This window comes from Theropithecus gelada, chromosome 16, assembly GCF_003255815.1.
Source record: "Theropithecus gelada isolate Dixy chromosome 16, Tgel_1.0, whole genome shotgun sequence".
NCBI classification, from domain to species: Eukaryota; Metazoa; Chordata; class Mammalia; order Primates; family Cercopithecidae; genus Theropithecus; species Theropithecus gelada.
The window spans coordinates 43243371-43258672 of NC_037684.1; positions in this window are offsets into that span (position 1 = coordinate 43243371).

A 15302-nucleotide genomic window follows, 5' to 3' on the forward strand; every position below is an offset into this window, starting at 1 on the left:
TAGAAAATTTCAGTTAGAAGGAATAAGTTCAAGAAATCTATTGTGCAACATGGTGACTATAGTTAATAATATTGTATTGTATTTTGAAAATGGCTAAGAGTAGATTTTAAATGTTCTCACTACGAAAAATATGTGAGATGATACATACGTTAATTAGCTTGGTTGAGCCATTCAACAATGTATGCATATTTCAGAACATCATGTTATACCCAATAAATATATACAACTTTTTAAATTAGAAAATTTAAATTAAAGAAATATAGATGGTATATTCTTGCCAGAACAAGTAACTTTTAAGAAAATTTAGCCTTCATTTTCTGATGTGTAACATCTAAATGACTAGGTTTCTTTGAATGATATTGATTGGTTCAAATATAATATTGAATATTATTTCTATTTCCATTTTGATTTCAGTTATATTTTTTAACCTGGAGTGCTCAATTTGTAAATTCTGCATTCCTCCTGGTGCCTACTTATTAACAGACATTGTTAACTGCATTACATCAGTTTTTCTATTAAGTGTTTTTTCAATTGTGTCTGTGTGTTTGCAAATATCTAAATTTAAAAAATAGGTGTTTCTAAGTGTCTCAAAATGTTAAATAAAGTGACTTTTGAGTTTTTCATTCTGATGTTACAGCTCTTGGAACAAAGCTCAAAAGCTATATTCAGGTAAGGTGTGAGTATACATATACATTACTTAACAGTAACATTTATTTGAATTAATTAGTAGTCGTTTATGACAGCTATTAACTTTCTATGTGACTAGTAGAAAAGTAAGATATGATTTTTTATCAATGTAGCTTATTATTGTAGACAAAATTATTCACATTTCATACAAGCTGTAGGATTTCTACTATCCACAATATTTGTATTCCTGAAAAATTAAAAACTTTTTTTGTGCAAAATTATATGGTAAAAATAACAAGACTCTTGGGGGAAATAGAGCTGGGGAGACCACACACAACTTATGCAATTTTATAACCAGAACACTCACAAAAATGAATATTGGTACCTTGGACACTGGCAGGCAGCAGCTCAGCATGCCTGGAGCTGCTTCACAGGATATTAAAAATGCACGGAGTAAGTAAAATGGAAACACAGGCACTGAGGCAATGCAAATGGAAGAGGAGCTCTGATCAACTGGGCTGTTTAAAGGTGAGAACAGGAGGAAATGCCACTGCCAAGGTCAGTGTGGGTATTTTTCTGGAAGGAGGCCCTGAATGAAGGGTTCATTTTTAATTTTTTAAAAACAGAGCTTTCTGAAAGTGCTTCTACTTCTTCCATAGATGAGCTGAAGGAATTTTTTTCCTTTCTGCTAAAGTTTATGATTCTCGCTTCACTATTTCTTTCTCCTATTGCCTAGCAAAACTGCATCTGAATCATCACAACTTCCACATGGGTGAGCTAATTGATGTTATGAAAACCTGTGTTTTGGCACAGTGTTTCCAAAGCTTTTGCACATACAAGAATTGCCTGAAAGGCTTTTTAAGAACAGGTTTCCAGGTCCCATTTCTGACAAACTTCCAGAGGAGGCAGATATCACTGGTGGCACAGGTTGCCTTTTCAGTGGCAAGGCCGTTACAGTGCACATGTGTAATATTCTCTCTTCCTTCACCGGTGAATTTCAATATTGATGGAAATTGTATTGAATACTGGATCCATACTTTCAGGAAATGAAGTGAGAACATCTCACCAAAACATTTTTGGTAAAGTTTTTACTGCTTCCATATGATTCAGCCTTTCAGGCAGTTCAGAAGAGTGACAGACACTGATTCACAATGGTGCAGAATTATAAACATCGCTTCAATAGGGTTATCCTTTGTAAATTTAATTAATTATTAGGGATATGAGAAAACAACAATTTGAAGTAATAGGCATGTGTACTTGGATATTCCTACTACCTACTACCAAATGAAACATTTTCTACATAGATGCCAAAGCTTTCAGGGAAACATACCTGGTTTTAGAAAGTCCAACTATTTTGGGTGCCAAATATGTTTGCTTGCCTGGTTTTATTTTCCTGGACTTGTGAAAGAATTATTTCTGATAGAAAAAAGTTTTCATTATGGATTTCAGAGACAGACTTTAAATAAAGAATAAGCTCATACTCTGTTTCTGTTACATACATTTTATCTTACAAAAAGTGCTGCATGTACCAGATGAATTTGTCTGTCTGGGTTTCCATTGTCTAGTTTGGAAATGAAGAGGTTGGGTAGATGCTTGCTCAAATCTATTTCAATTACAATATCTGTGAGTCTGAAATATGTAAGATAGCTTAGCATGTATCATTCAACAACACAGGCCAATGGCTTTTATTTCTCAAACAATTTTCTGGATAAATTAAATGAATAACTGTTCATCTTCTCAGTCTCTCTCTTCTTTCCATGCACTATCAATGCTACTGAAGAAAAGGATGTTATTAATGGTTATGAAGGGTTTTTTTAAGAGTAAATAACAAGGATTCATAATACTCAGTGCATTCCCTTAAGAAATGTAATACCTAATTAAAAAGACAAGAAATATAGAAGATTTAAGGTTAATACATAACAGCAGAGGGCTATGTTTCAAACTGACTAGTAGAGACAAATAGCAAATAGAAAGTTGGCCTCTGGAGTACAATAGGCATATCTTCAATACAGAACACATTTATTCATTCATTCATCCAATAGTTACTTATTGAGTTACTATTTGGTGTCAGGAACTCTGCTAGATATTAAAATACAATGTTGAGGGGCTGGCAGTGAGCCTATGAAAGAGACAGAGAAAGAGTGTGTGACTACATAGGTAGAAAGAAAACAGAGTGTTTGATGTAACAGTGAAGGGAAGGCAGCTATTAGAAAAGGAAGGAAACATTAACAATGTCAAAATGCTCATCAGAGATCAAGTAAGATAAAAACTGATAAACATGCATTAGGTTTTGTGACATGGATGTTACCAGCAAACTTATCAAAAGTTGTTTCCATAAAGTGATAAGAATAGGAGCCAGACAGGAATTTGCTTCAGAAGAGTGTTAGTGGAAGAAATGGTGGCGGTCATTATACATATCTCTTTTGAGTAAGCTGGTCATAAATGACGGAAGAGGAAGAACTGTAGTTTAAGGGAGATGTGTAGTTATAGGCATTGAGCATGACTTCTTTCTATGGGAAGAATCCAGTTGAGATGAAGATCTTGATTACATAAGAGAAAAAGGAAATAGATGGTCTAGTATAGTGCTTTGAAACTTTCCTATGCATGTGAATCAGCTGAAGATCTTGTTTAAAATTTCTATCCTGTTTTATTAGATCTGAGATAAGACCCAAGATTCTTCATTTCTTTTGAGTTCCTAGGTGATACCAATGTTGTTGGTCTTCAGGTCACATTTCAGGTACCAAGAGTGTAGTAGAATTGCCGGGCAAGGTTATGAGTCCGTTTAAATTGGGTGACCATATATTTTTAATGGATTATATTTGCCCTATCATGTAGTATTTTTTGTAGCATCTCTTGGTTGCTTGGCAGTAGGCAAAAATAAAACAGAAAGTAGGAGTTGAAGCTGTATATAGAAGGAACTGAATAAAGGGATGGATGAATTTGGAAATGCACGTGGTCCAGGATACTGGAGGTCCTGATGAAAACTGAAAAGCTGTCATAGCGGAAGTGACTGAAAAGCAAGTTGGGAGAACAGGAACTCATGAATGAGGATTTTGAAAGTAAAAGAATTTGAGATGATGACAAGATCCAAGATGCAGACCTGAAAGGATATGGCTGAAATAGCAGGGAATGGCAAGAGCCTTGTTGTCATTTAACACCCAAGAAGGAAGAGGGCTGATAAGGATGGATCAATTCCAGGGCACTCATGATCAAACACTAGGTGGTGGAAATTATAATGAGAAAAGAGGTTTAAGCTCTAAGGTCATGAGGGTACTGACCTTTTGATCTCTTTGGAGTTTCTCTTAGAATTAATTTGTTTATGTAACAAGTATTTATTGAGCACCTACTATAAGCGAGGCACTTGTCTTAGTCCATTTCATGTTGCTATCAGAGAATACCCGAGGCTAAGTAATCTATAAAGATAAGAGGTTTATTTAGCTTATGAATTCATAGGCTGCAGTAGTTCAAGAGTATAGCACCACATCTGGCCAGCTTCTGGGGAGGGGCACACATTGGGTCAAAACATGATGGGGAAGCAGGAAAGTGAGCAGGCGTGCAAAGAGATCACATGGTGATAGAGGAAGCAAGTTTTGGAAGCTGAACTCACTTTTATAACAACTCTCTCTCCACTAAGTAATCCAGATGCATGAGAGTGAGAACTCACTTGCTCCCATAGGAGGATATTAATTTATTCATGGGTGATCCACCCTCATGACCCAGACACCTCCAATTAGGCCCTACCTCCCAACACTTCCACACTGGGGATCAAATTTCAACATGAAGTTTGGAGGGGAAAAACTCAAACCATAGCAACACGGTTCTAGATACTGCAGGTACCCTATTGAACAAAACAAACAGTGCTTGCATCCTGGTGGATTCATGCCTCAAAGTACTGATTTCTGTGTGGATGATGTTTTAAAAAGATGCCGGGTGTGGTGGCTCACGCTTGTAATTCCAGCACTTTCGGACGCCAAGGCAGGCGGATCACAAGGTCAGGAGTTCAAGACCAGTCTGACCACCATGGTGAAACTCTGTCTCTACTAAAAACACAAAAAATTAGCCAGGCGTGGTGGTGGACACCTATAATCTCAGCTACTCAGGAGGCTGAGGTAGGAGAATTGCTTGAACCCAGGAGGCAGAGGTTGCAGTGAGCCAAGATCACATCATTGCATTCCCGCTGGGGTGACAGAGCGAGACTCCGCCTCAAAAAAAAAAAAAAAAAAAAAAAAAAAAAAAGAATCACAAACTTGCTCTCCCCAGTGCTCCTCACCAAATTGAAACAATATACCTAGGATGAGAAGATAACTTTCATCTAATTTTTCTTGTCATGAAACTTTCAGTTTAACTTTATTCATCACTGGAGCAAAGAAAATTAGTTCGTGGGAAAAAGGGCAAAGAAAGTCACTTGACCAGCTTTGAGGAAGGCTGCTTTTGTTGATGCAGTCCAAAACCAAAAGAACCCTTTTATCTGATATTACTGAGAGTTACCTGAAGATGTGGGATGGGGACTTGTATACAATGTTAGGCTTGAAAATAACAAAAGGTAGCAACTCAAGATCAGAGATTACATGATTTTTGAGAATGTAGGACTAAGAGCATTGCCTATCAATGGGTGTGTAACGTAAAAGAAGAAAAGTCAACAATTGTATCACTATTGACTTTGTCTACCTGTTATTAAGCTTTTCTGACTCTAAGTGAATATCATAAGACAAACTAATAATATAAATGAATTCATCATAAATATTTTGACTTAATTTTCAGCAGTATATGCTGCATAGAAAAATCATGTATATGGCATCTCATAACCTGTGTTTGCTCCCTTATGGTACCATTGCTCAATTATGTTCTCTATTGTTTCTATCTGTAGAATGATTTCTATTCTGACTTGTTTGTATTTCCCTAAAATCTCCCCCTGATATGTTCTTAGTAAAAGCTGTTCATCTCACTGGACAAGGTCACAGATCAGTTACATAAAACAAAGGAAAAAATTTATCTTTTCTTTTGATAAATGCATATTAGGTTTTGGCATTAAGTCTGGGCCCCAAAATGTAATGAAAAACCCAGCCATTTCGTTTGAGTTTTGATGAATAGAAGACATGCTCTTTACCTTTGAAATCTGACTACAGAATCATACTACACTCCAAAACATTCATATTCCTCCAAAATTTCTCGGAACTTTTTGCACAAAGCCTCTTCCTTTCTTTCCTGGATCGTTTCTGAGACTTTGATCCTTTGCTATTTGGTTTGTCCTTATCAGTGACAGCATTGGTACTAATGTGAATGGTGAAAATGAGATCAGCACCATACAGGTAGAATTGAAATATTATGATAAATTATGAATAGAAGAAGCCAGTTTAGGAAAACAGATTTTCCAAGCTTATAACTCACTCCAGCCTTATGAGATAATAAATTTAGGAGTGTTCCTCAACCTTCTTTTGAATTTGTGTAAGCTGATGATAAACCACAATATTTCTGTTTCAAGGGAAAAGGACCACAAAGCATCTTTGGCCACCAAAGAGCTCAGCTCTTACAAAATATTTTGATGAGCTAAGTGTAAATGAATCAGAAAACATACGGGTTGAATTTCCACCATTATACTCATGGGAAGATGGGAGGCCCTTTTGTCTTTTTCTTTTTCTTTTTAAATGAAAACAAGAATGCAGTTGACAAACACGGTTTAGGTTTTCTGAATCAAATATTTTGAAACCAGTTCAAAAGATTTTTTTTGAATCTGAATGAACAAAAGGTTGTTTGCCCATTCCTCATTTTATCATTTGTTTTGATTTTCTTGGCCTTTATTTGTCCAGGTGCCCGAAGGCATTAAAATGGAAATGCCGATGGTATTTTCAGTGAAAAAAAATTTCCTCTTGAGAAAAATATATAGCTACCTCTGCAACAGCTGAATTTTATTAAGAAAGTTCCAAAAATATTAGGTTGATGCAAAAGTAATTGAGGTTTTTGCCATTAATAGATGCGTACCTTTAAAGTCAGAATGTTCAAGTTTATTCTTTCTCTCCTTCGGGCCAGATAGGTTTGACAGAAAATTGCCTTTAGGGCTGTCTTTGGGCCAAATTTTGGCTTTTTAAAAATTATTAATCACCTTTCATTTTTTAGCCTTTCTTCATTGTTCAATGCTCTACCCTACCAGATGGCCAACGCCCTGAGCTTCTACACTTTTACACTTTCTTCTGACTTCCCAACAATTTTCCAGTGGAACATCCCATGGATATGGTTAGGCCCTCATTATCAAAGCTTATTTATTTTTAGTACCAATTCCATATCATCCAAATAGTATATGTCAATTTTGTTTTTAAAATTTCTCTGAACTATGTTCAAGTCTTTTTTAGCTGGGGTACTCCTAATTAAATTTATATGTTATTAACATACATATGCTGATAAAACATACAAATTATTACAGCAGATGTGGGGTTTCCAAAGCTCTGGCCAGTCACCATGTTCCTTGACTATGAAAAATTACATTAATGGCCTCAATTCTCCTCTCTTTGAATATCTGTCTCTTGCTATGTGACTTTGAAGTTTTCCCACTAAAGAAGTGGACTGCATTTTCCTAAAACTTGACTTTAAGTTTGTCCCTGGAATTGCTTTGACCAAGAGAATATTAGTAAATGTTAAATGACAAAAGATGTAAAATGTTTGCTTACTTATATGTCTTCTATCATTATGAGGAGAACATGACCAGGCTAGCCTAGGAGAAAGATGGAATACATATGGAGCAGAGCTGTCCCAGCCAGCCTGCTCCTGAGAGACCAGCTTAGAGCATCCAACTCCCAGCTAACACCCAGAAGCATGAGCGATTCCATTTAAGGTCCATAAAACCATCTAGCTGAGTCCAGTGAGATAAGCCAGCCCTCGGTTGATCACAGATGCATGAGCTAAATAAATGCTTATTGTTGTATGCCACTGTTTGTTTTTTTTGTTGTGCAGCATTACTGTGGATGTTTTTTAATGTATACACCCTCCTATATCCTTCTCTTTGGCAGCTACAGAGGGGGTTCCTCTGAGCATAGTTAAAAAAAATCCATATCTGTAAATTCTCAGTCATAACATTACTTTTTAAACAGATTTGGTTGTCAAGAAAGACTTTGAAAAGTAGCGGGTATCAAAACATCATATTGTACTCCATAAATGTGTATGATTATTGTCAATTAAAACCAAAATAGAACTTTCTTTAAAAATAATGGGAATATAAAACACCTGGCAAAAGCCTCAAAACTAACATTTTGGTTAGATAATCTTTGTATTTCTCTAAATTTTCAAGGTAACTTAAAGTTCTACATTACCTCTTGTGTCCTTTGTAACAACCCTACAAGGTAGATCCAGTATTACTATCTCATTAACTGAGCACCTTCCGTGTGCTCAGCACTGTTATAAATGCTTCAAGCATATTAACATGTTTATTTTCACAGCTATCCTATGGGATAGAACACATTGATTGTTTCCTCATTTATGGATGCCAAAACTCATTTCAGCTTTATACCAATTCTATTATTTGAGTAAATAAAACATTATTATGTTCTTTTATTTTCTTATTATGCTCTTTTACTAACAGCATAATATTTTTATTATACTATATTAATATTTTACTAAGAGCATAATAATTTTACTTTGTAGGATCTTTACATGTATTATCTTATTTAATTTTCACGCTGATCAAAGAACTAGGGATTCTACATAAGTAGCCCTATTTTACAGATGAGAAAACTGAGAGTCAAACATATTAAATATCTTGCCCAAGTTCACACAGCAGTTATAGCCATGCTGAGAAGTCTATAGCTCAAAGACTGTATACAACTTGGCCCTAGGTAGACCAATTACCAGGCCAGGGAGCCAGGACTAGTGTAGTCTTTCTGTTAGTCAATTTTATCCTCAATGCTCTGCTCAGAGGGAGCATCTATTGTGATCTTATGGAATGCTGGGCTGAGTTGCTTCCTTTGCAACACCAACAAAAAAAATTCCAAAGTCAATTATTTAGTTCAAAAAGGCGCTATAAAGTCATTATATGAAAAAGATACTTGTAACACACATGTTTATAGCAGCACAATTTGCAAGTGCAAAAATCTGAAACTAGTCCAAATGCCCATCAATCAACAAATGGATAAAGAAACTGTGGTATGTATATATGATGGAATACTACTCAGCCATAAAAAGGAATGAATGAATGGCATTCACAGCAACCTGGATGGAACTGGAGACTATTATTCTAAGTGAAGTAACTTAGGAATGGAAAACCAAGTATCGTTTTTCATCACTCATAAGTGGGGGCTAAGCTATGAGGATACAAAGGCATACGAATGATACAATGGACTTTGGGGACTCAAGGGAAAAGGATGGGAAGGGGGTGAGGGATAAAAGACTACAAATTGGGTTCAGTGTATACTGCTCGGGTGATGGATGCACCAAAATCTTACAAATCACTACTAAAGAACTTACTTATGTAACCAAAAACCTATGGAAATAAAACCTATGGAAATATTTTTTTTAAATACACATGAACACAAAACGTATCATAATAACCATATTAAGTATACAATACAATGGCATTTAGTAGGTTCACAATGTTACATAACCATCCCCACTCTCTAGTTCCAGACCATTTTCATAACCACAGAAGGGAACTATATCTATAAAGCAGTTACCTTCTACTTCCCCCTGCCACTCAGACCCTGTCACCACAAATCTACTTTCTTTCTCTATAGGTCTGCCTCTTCTGAATATTTCATAAAAATGGGTTAATACCAAAAAACAGGGGCATTATAGCTGACAATATGTGCTGTGGGCCAACTCTTTCTGCACCAGGTACTAGAAAACAGGAGGCTTCAGAATCCTATTCCATAGCAGTTTTCCAGTTTCACAGTGGATCCAGGTGTCATCTCAGAAAGACATTAACAATACTTAAAAGCAATACTTAATAATGGGTGCATCCCAAGTGTTCATTATAGTTCACTGTGAGCCACATTTTCCTCATAAATGTTCTGCTATTTAATTCCAAAATCAGAATACTAATATTTTCTGCTATGTATCCCATGTTCAAGCATTATTTTTTTTCTTGCTTTTAGGACTGGTTATTAAGATTAAATATGCTAAATTTGCCTTATTTCTTTTTCCCCCTTCAAGCCCCCAAATTGTATCTGTGATGTAAACTAAGAAAATGCTGCTGAAATATGACACTCAGGCTTCCTGATATATTGTTGGTTAGACCTGAAGGCCTATGTTAAGATCAACTGTCAGTCAGGAGTTGAAGAAATAATTTAGCTAGTGACCTTGGTACGAAGAAAAGCATGAATTAGGCAGCAAAGGTCTGAATTAAACAGAATGACACAGAAACTGGAAGTCAGAAGTGTGGAGAACTTGCCTTAGGAATTATGGATGCAAAATTCATTGGTGCATTCTGATTAGTTTAAGATAATTGAGTGTGATAATTGACTACACAGAGATCTACAGCAAGTATGCATTTGGAGTGATTAGGTAAGAATCTAAATAATTACCATGCAACTTGTGAACCTCGTAATAGCCTTCTAATTATCCATTAAACAAGATGTTATATACTTAAAGAAGCAAAGTATTTTATTAGTTAGAGCATTGCCTGTACTAAGTAAGTTTTAATACACTAGGCTTCAGACTATGACGCTTGGGGAAATTACGAACACAATAATCCTTGTGAATGAATGAATGAACACAGGATCCTGGGTATGCCTAAATAAGAATTTGAATGAGAGCCAATATGGAATATCATGGATGATTCTTACGTAAGGAGGCTGTACCTTTAGCTTTGATTTTAGAAATGAGATAGAAGTGAGAAGTCCAGAGGTTCTCAAGCTTAAGTAGAACCTTTGCAACCTGTTTTCCAAGGCAAATCCAATATAAGAGGAAGACATTGCCCCAAATGATCTAATGGATCTAGAACGTGTGTATAGGGTGACTTGCCCAGGCGGGATGGAATCAAGGATGGATCTAAGAGTTCTTGGTATAGCAAAAGAGCAAAGATTTAGGAGTTGGACCAAGTTTGAGTCCTGGCTCTGTTTCTTACCAGTTGTGTGACCTTGGCAGGTTACTGGACTTCTCTGAGCTTCAGTTTCATGACCCAAAGAATGTATTAATAACTGCCTGAGTCAGAACAACTGAAATAATGCACATAAAATTGCAAACTATGAGTGTGACTCTGCAAGTATTAATCCTGTTCTTCATTTGCTTTTTCTCTTATTACTGGGGACTGTGTCTTAATCAGAATTGTATTTCCTTTTAAAATCAACCTCTGTCCTTGATCCTTAATAAAGGGTTCCATAAATGCTCATTTTTGAATGAAGGAGCCAATGAAACCACTAAAAATGAGTTTGAAAGTGATCTCTAATGTGTGACTCAAGGCATCGGTAAAATTAGCTAGGAACACGCTATTCAATTTAGAAAACCTGGTTGACTTTTATAAAATTACTTTTAATTGTGATTTTAAAAATACATAACAAAATGTACCATTTTAACCATTTTTAAAGGTACAGTTCAGTGGCATTAAATACACTCACATTGTTGTGCCACCACTACCATCATTCATTTCTAGAACCTGTTTTCATCTTGAAAAATTGAAATTCTGTACTCATTAAGCAATAACTTCTTATTTCTGCCTTCACATTCAGCCCCTGGAAATCTACTTTCTGTCTCTATGAATTTGTACTCTATACCTCATATGAGTGGAAGAATGCAGTGTTTGTCCTTTTGTGACCAACTTATTTCACCTAGCGTATCTTCAAGATTAATATATGTTGTAGCATGTATCAGAATTTCCTTTTTTTTTTTTAGACAGAGTCTCTGTCGCCCAGGCTGGAGTGTGGTGGCACGATCTCGGCTCACTGCAAGCTCCGCCTCCTGGGTTCAGGCCATTCTCCTGCTGCCGCCTCCCAAGTAGCTGGGATTACAGGCACCACCACGCCCGGCTAGTTTTTTTTGTATTTTTAGTAGAGATGGTGTTTCACCGTGTTAGCCAGGATGGTCTCGATCTCCTGAACTCGTGATCTGCCTGCCTCGGCCTCCCAAAGTGCTGGGATTACAGGCGTGAGCCACCACGTCCAGCCTCCTTTCTTTTTAAGGCCAAATAATATTCCATGTCATGTGCATACCATATTTTGTTTATTCATTGAACTATGGGCACTTGAGTTGCTTCCTTCCATCTTTGGTTACTGTGAATAATGCTACTATAAACATAAGTGCACAAATATCTCTTTGAGGGTTTTCTTTCAGTTCTTTTGGGTATGTAACCAAGAGTGGAATTACTGAATCACGTGGTAATTCTATGTTTAGTTTTTTTAAGGAGCCGCCATACTGTTTTTCCTAATGGTAGCACCATTTTGCATTCCCACCCACAGTTTGCAAGGTTTGCAATTTCTCTGTATCTTCACCAACAATCGTTATTGTCTGCTTTTGTTTTTATATATTTATTTTTTATTTTTATTATAGCCATCCTAATGGGTGGGCAATGTTATCTCATTGTGATTTTGGTTTGAATTTCTCTAAAAATTCGTAATGTTGAGCATCTTTGGATGTGGATATTGGTCATTTGCATATTTCTTCCAGGTTTACTTTTCAAACTTCAGCAATAGAAATTGCACCTTTTTTCCCCTCTTTTCCGCACCTCTTCCTTTATCCCCTAGAGAAAGCAAAGTTCACCTGCTTTCAAGGTTACTCCTAACATGTGGAATGTAGTACCCAGAACTACCAAGAGTCTCTGTCCTTGTTATGCTGTGCCAACGTGTGGAAGCTCATGCAGTTGGCTGCCAAGATGTTGGTACAAATACAGAGTCAAGTACAGCTCCAAATCTACATGGTTCTACCAAGCTATCTTGTACCAGGAGAAGCTCCTTCAAAGGATCCTGATTCTATAACTCCCTCAAACTAATACCAGGATGCAGACTTTTACCTTTACTTTCTCTCTTTGTAATTAAAACTCAATATTTTGGCCTAAGGTGATCCCTTTTTAGTGAAGTCCAGAAAAGCATTTAATGAAGGATAGTGCTCCCTTAGGTATGTGAATTTTTTTCCTCATGAGGACAATGTACAACTAAAACAAACAAACAAACAAACAAAAAACTACACTAAAAAAAATGCACTCAAAATGTAGCATATGAGAGACTTAAGCTCGATATGAGAAATGCCTTTCATCCAACAAAGGTTAAATACTAAAACAAGTTTTAAAGAATTGTTATAGACCATTTTCCTCAAAAAAGAATAAGTCTTTTTAAAATTTATTAAATGTGGAATTTCTACTGCCCTTTAAACAACGGTCTGTAATAATTCCGACCCATGTTTGAGAATATGTCCCTAATATACAAAATAGACCCTGCTAGACGTTTGCTAACACAGAAAAGGGCATATAATTTTGTAAAAAGGAAAAAAAACCCGTAACTTAAATTTAAATATGACAATTATTTTAAATCTGGCTAAAAATAATTAAACTATGATACAAAATAATTTATAGTTTAGAAGTATTATGCTTTAGAAGTATTACATCTGTAAAAATAAGCTCAGGAATGACATCTGGTACTACTTTGTACACTTTTGACTCCAGTTTCTCTGCTGTGAATCTATTTTGAGTGTCACGTTGTCTTCATGAGCTTACTTTATGATCTTTTATTCCCAAGATTTTATTCAAAGCATCCTCTTCCTCAGTGTTTTCTTATGTAGCATTGCCATAAACTTTGTTTTCTAAGTAGTCATTTATCATTGAGAATATATATTCTCAATTGCATCTTGCCTTTATTGATTCAAAAAAGCATGTATCATTATTGGAATATAACCTATCAAGTACATTCAGCAAAGACATGCTAAAGTGGTTTAGTTCCTTTGATGTACAGCAAATCACTTTTATAGTAATCTAATAGTTGGTTCTTCAAATGCTTAGCTAAATTTCTCCATGTGTGCCAAAAGAACCTTTTGACAGAAAAAAAAGAGCTTTCTATGTATTATTTTAGCTGTTTTTAACCCTGTTGGGAACAACACAGTTGTTGCCATGGAATATGGCTGTTTTGTCATTTGCTACTAAATGGGGCCTCTAAACATTATTATCAAGTTTAGTGAGATTTTTTACAATTTAGACTGTGCATTGTTTGACTTTAGAAATGGTGAGAAAATTGTAGGTTTGTTTTATTGTTCCAGATGCTTTTCTCTCTATCCTATATGTGTGTGTGTGTGTGTGTGTGTGTGTGTGTGTGTGTACACACAGATGTAGTCATGTATTGCATAATGATGTCTTGGTCGAAAATAGACCACATATACAACAACAGTGGTTTTCTAAGGTTTTAATGGAGCTACCCGATACAGGTGTACCAGATTTCTTTTTTTCTTTTTTTTTTGAGATGGAGTCTCACTCTGTCGCCCGGGCTGGAGTGCAGTGGTGTGATCTCAGCTCACTGCAACCTCTGCCTCCTTGGTTCAAGTGATTCTCCTACCTCAGCCTCCTGAGTAGCTGGGACTACAGGCGCCCGCCACTACGCCCAGCTAATTTTCTGTAGTTTTAGTGGAGATGGGGTTTCACCATGTTGGCCAGGCTGGTCTCCAACTCCTGACCTCGCGATTCGCCCGCCTCAACCTCCCAAAGTGTGGGGATTACAGGCGTGAGCCACCACGCCCAGCCAGATTTCTTTTATATTGTATTTTTACTGTACCTTTTCTATGTTTAGACATAGAATGTCTGGAAATATCTAGAAATAGAATAGAATGTCATTCTAGAAATGTCAGAATTCTAGATAGAATGTTTAGACCCGTAAATACTTACCATTGTGTTATCATTGTTGATGCTATTCAGTAAAGTAACATGCCTAACAAGTTTGTAGCCTAGGAGTAATAGGCCTTACTATATAGCATAGGTGTGTAGCAGGCTACAAAGTCTAGGTTTGTGTAAGCATACCCTATGATATTCGCATAGCAGTAAAATCAGCTAACAATGCATATCTCAGAACATATCCCCATTGCTAAGTGACTCATGACTGTATATATGTATCAGTACATGCATACATACACAATGCATATTCAGATACACGCTATTATTTAGCTATGTCACATGCCTACATAACCATAGTAAGAGGTTTATTGTTAATGATAGTGGATGGGAACCCATGTCCCGTGTTACAACTAGTCTTGATAATTTTAGATGATCTAAACCATTAGACCATCAGTGCTTTTGCCCTTCTTAGAAGAATAATGATAAAAGCTATTTTTTTAAAAGCATTAACTATACACTATGGGCTTTGCTCATTTAATCTGCCCAACAAACCATTGCTGTAGGGATGAGAACTTCATATTACATTCTTATGTGACAAGGGGAAACTGGTACACAGTGAAATTACGTAACTTGCCCAAAGTCACTTTAATATATTATAGTGTCAGGAATGCGAGCCCAGGCAGTTTGGCTTCAGAATTGCATTCTTGTCCCATGCTATCTTGTTTTGGCTCTGATTTTTTTTGTTGTTGTTTTTCTTGTGTTTGCATTAGCAATGCGTTTTCAAACCATGGTTTCTTCGCACGGATTGTATCAGCTACTAGTCTATTTTGTGAAGATTAGTTAAAACTTTAGTTAAAACTAGGTAACTTTTTAGTTTAGTTAAAACTAGATAACTTCATAACTAGAAGCAAGTAAATTGTGATAAATTGCAATAAGATAAAAGAAAACA